Source organism: Pseudophryne corroboree, chromosome 6, assembly GCF_028390025.1.
Source record: "Pseudophryne corroboree isolate aPseCor3 chromosome 6, aPseCor3.hap2, whole genome shotgun sequence".
Taxonomy (NCBI): Eukaryota; Metazoa; Chordata; class Amphibia; order Anura; family Myobatrachidae; genus Pseudophryne; species Pseudophryne corroboree.
Window position 1 is genome coordinate 627,155,000 of NC_086449.1, and position 4,234 is coordinate 627,159,233.

General features: G+C 38.0%; 1 pseudogene; it reads left to right on the forward strand.

Moving 5' to 3' along the window:
• Positions 1 to 3,490: 3,490 nt before the first annotated feature.
• On the forward strand, positions 3,491 to 3,610 carry LOC134936888 (5S ribosomal RNA; annotated as a pseudogene).
• Positions 3,611 to 4,234: the final 624 nt, after the last annotated feature.

Consider the following 4,234-nt stretch of genomic DNA (forward strand, 5'->3'; position numbering starts at 1 on the left):
AAGATCATAATGACAATTTTACAACTCATGTCATCATGTGGAATAGGTACATAGATGACATTCTTATGATCTGGGAAGGAGACTTGCAACTACTGCATCAATTCATCAAACATCTGAATAAGAATGATCTCAACATCCGCCTCACTCACACCATAAGTCAAGTGGAAGTACCATTCCTGGATTTGTTGATTTACAAAAACCCAGAGGGAATGATTGCTACAAATCTATATCGCAAAAGCACTGCGACCAACACATTATTACATCAAACAAGCTCTCATTTTCCCCCGACGATAGAAAATATCCCCAAAGGGGAATTTCTCCGCTTGCGTAGAAACTGTTCAGACAATAAAAACTTTACAATACAAAGCACGGATCTAGCACAAAGACTCTGCAATAGAGGATACAGCAAAACATCTGTGAAAAAATAATTAAAATCTGTCAAAACCATTAAGAGAGAAGACATTGTCTTCAAGGAACAGAAAAAAGAAGAAGGAAAAAAGTCTGAAAACACCATTCGCTTCGTCGGTAACTTCTGCCAAGAATGGAGAAGGGTGAATGAAGCAATACAAAAGCACTGGCATATCTTACATATAGACCCTACACTGTCTAAGAAACTTGGTCCCAAAGTCTCTATGAGCTGGCGCAGATCAAAAAACCTAAAAGACCAACTAGTACGAAGTCATTTTCAGAAATTCCCTGACAAAAAACCAATAATTACGGGTGCATACCCTTGCGGGAAATGCAAAGCCTGTAAATTTATTGTCCCCACAAAGGAAGTAGAGGACAAATATGGTAATACAATTACAATTACAGACTACATGAACTGCCAAACGGAAGGTGTCATCTACTGCCTCAGCTGTAGTTGTAACCAGAAATATATTGGCATGACGACACGTCCCTTTAAACAGCGTATCCTGGAACACATAGGATCCATACGTAATGCCATCACGGATAGGCAAAGGATGAAACAACTGACATCAGTTGCCCGTCACTTCTACACCTGCCATGGGAGCAGGTATGAAGAGCTAAAGATCTTTGGACTAGAAAGGATCAGACTTGGAATACGAGGAGGAAATTTAACGGACAGCCTATTGAAGAAAGAAAGTGAATGGATCTTCAAGATGGGAACTATATATCCAGCTGGCATGAATGAAAACATCAACTTTGGGGTTTTTTTGAATTAACCAACTCACCATCAGAACCATAGAGAACCCATTTTCTTTCCCTCTTTTTTGTACATACTAATTTGGTATATGCCAATTAATATATAGCCAGTATAGTAGCACAATATAGAACATAATTATAATTATCATAATTACTACCATCAATGATCTTTATCCAATACCATCACACACCTATTTTCACCTCACTTCAACATGGGTTCCCATGTCATTAATTGTCCACATACAAACTAAGATACTGTCTTTACACTTCTAATTGTCATTTTGTCATTTTATCACTAATTAAATACACCATCAACCAATTTACTGTTATCACATAATCACTTTTATCTATATCCTCACTTTTTATTCATCACACACATTTCATTACTATCATTTTGAACTAACTATAACCCTTCTCCCATCCCCTTCTACCCAATATTCTACATAAAACCCACTTCCCCTCCCCCTCTCCTTCACTCCCTCACTCCCCCTCCTCCCACATTCACTATCCCACCCACCCATATAAACTCCCCTAACCCCTTCCAAAAACCTCCCTGCCGATTTTTCCGTATTAACTAAATTCTCTCCTTTCCCAACCCCAAAAAACTTTCCCTTCCCCCCCACCCCCCCTCCCCCACCTAGCAAATCTTTTTTCACCCCTCCATCCGTCTATAACAATTATATAGGCCCTCTAACATATAAACACTACTATTACTATAATTACCAATATACTAATTAATTAATTTTTAATGGTTAAATTTATATATAAGAATCCTACAATCATTAAATATAAATTTATACTTTAATATAATCAGCTTATTCAGATATGTACAATGACATGTACATGGTTATTTCCATATCACCTTTAGGGCAAATAACCTGCTAAATTGTCAGTACTCAGATTTCAAATTCCACTTATTATAATGCGGCTGAGAAATGTGCATCAATTATTTACAACTATACTGGCTATTGAATGGGCATACACAATATCATATATATGTGTATATATATATATATATATGTGTGTATATATATATATATATATATATATAGTATCATTACAATATCTATCATTTAATAATTATGTGCCAATTGTATGGGATAAATAAGTATGTGTAGACTGTTACGTTCCCCTTTCTCCCCTCACCCTGGTTGATGTCATTACAAACTTAAGGATAGGCTAAACAAAGCGTCCATCACAATGGAATACCCAATGAACATCCAGCACTGTCCGTAAATAAGAGACTCATACTGATCACACTACGTTCTGTGATCAAGCTACACTGCGAAACGTACGTCATCTCCCCCTGCGGTCACGTGGTGCGCACACGTGATCGCACCAACCGGAACTCCAGGACAGTTACCCGGGCAACGGCGTCCAGCCGCGTCTAGCGGCTGAGAGCCGGGAGGCACTCAGCTACCACACGCTGTGGAGCAGCGGACACTGCCAGCATAGGAAATAGCCGACCACCACTTCGGCTTCACTACACCTCCAGGATCCTGTCACTTACAGGAGATTACAAACGGCAGCTTCCTACAGGCAGCCCCTTGGGATTGGTATCGTATTATTACAGAAACTCTATATATTTTTCCCTGTATATTCACTACAGCCCAAATAGGCTATTAACTTGCCACTGATAGTCTAAATTTATAGCTATCTGACTACCCTAGTGCATACACATTTTACAAATGCTCCAAGAGGTGCTGGACTTATATGGTATCTAATAAGGTATTAGGAGTAAACTACTATATTCCTAGATACGGCAGATTTTTTGCACAAGGAATCTTAAAGAAGCTCATTAGCTGCACGCTTACAGCAAATTGCTACTCAACTATAAATGTTTTTGTGTACATTTTTTTCTGCTGTGGTGGCGTGTGCGGTATAAATTGTTAGAGGCCATATATATTATATATTGCACACAGCAACAGGTTTGCTACAATTGTTGCCTGATTATATCCAGCTGCACAATTGCAGCAAAGTACTACTCTACTATCTCTGTGTGCAGTATTTTCTGCTGTGGTGGCGTATATGGCATAAATTATTTGAGGCCTCATATATTATATATAGCAACAGGTTTGCTATAATTGTTGCCTGATTATATATCATCATCATATGCAAGTGGACGCCCTTGCATCAAAAAATCTTTTTCATATGCTAACTGTCCTTAATGTAATTTTACTTATGCATTATGACTAATATTGCTACAAATTCAATTTCATGGGCATGAGACAAATTAAAATACTGAATACACGACTGATTCAGTTCACCTCTGACATACAACTCGGTCGATACGGGTATTGGGATTGACTGAACGGGCAGATTAAGAAATTGCGGACATACCCCACTGGAGATGCCCGATCTCGTCTGATCTTGGAAGCCAAGCAGTGGAGGGCCGGGTCAGTACTCGGATGGGAGACCACCTTGGAACACCCTGGTACTGCAAAATATTCTTCTGCCCGATCTAGAGTGATCCCTAATAATACCAATTGGTATTCGGTTCTGTATGACCTATGATTCAATTCTCTATGACTACTTAATCCTAAATAGGACTGCTGTAGAATAAATGATGGTCATACACTATACAAAGGTGTTACTGTTATCTCAGTAAAACCAATAGCCCATATATTTGATCTCCGGTTTCTATTGTGGTATCGAAAACCACATTAATTGCACATAATAGAGTGTTATATTTTCGCGTAGCTACACTATTTTACGTATTACTTACTCCTACAATTATATTTTTAATGAATTAATAAAATTATGTTTTATCAGAATTGATTAATATAATCCTCTGAATTGAGTGCTCCCACACAAGAGTCTACTTTCCAACTTTTCTTCTTTGTTGGGTTTTCTTTGTTGATACTCTTCTTGACTCTAGGGAGCACCACTGATAGCAACAAATAATTGCAAAATGGATTTTTCTCCCTATGCATAAAGTTGCTGTATCCATAACGCAATTTAGCGTCATAAATCAGTTTTTCAGAGGGCATTACAACCTTATTGCAAGACTAGTGCGGTCCCAAAAAAGCTTTTCTCTTAAACTAAATACAGAAGTTTATAAGAATAATAA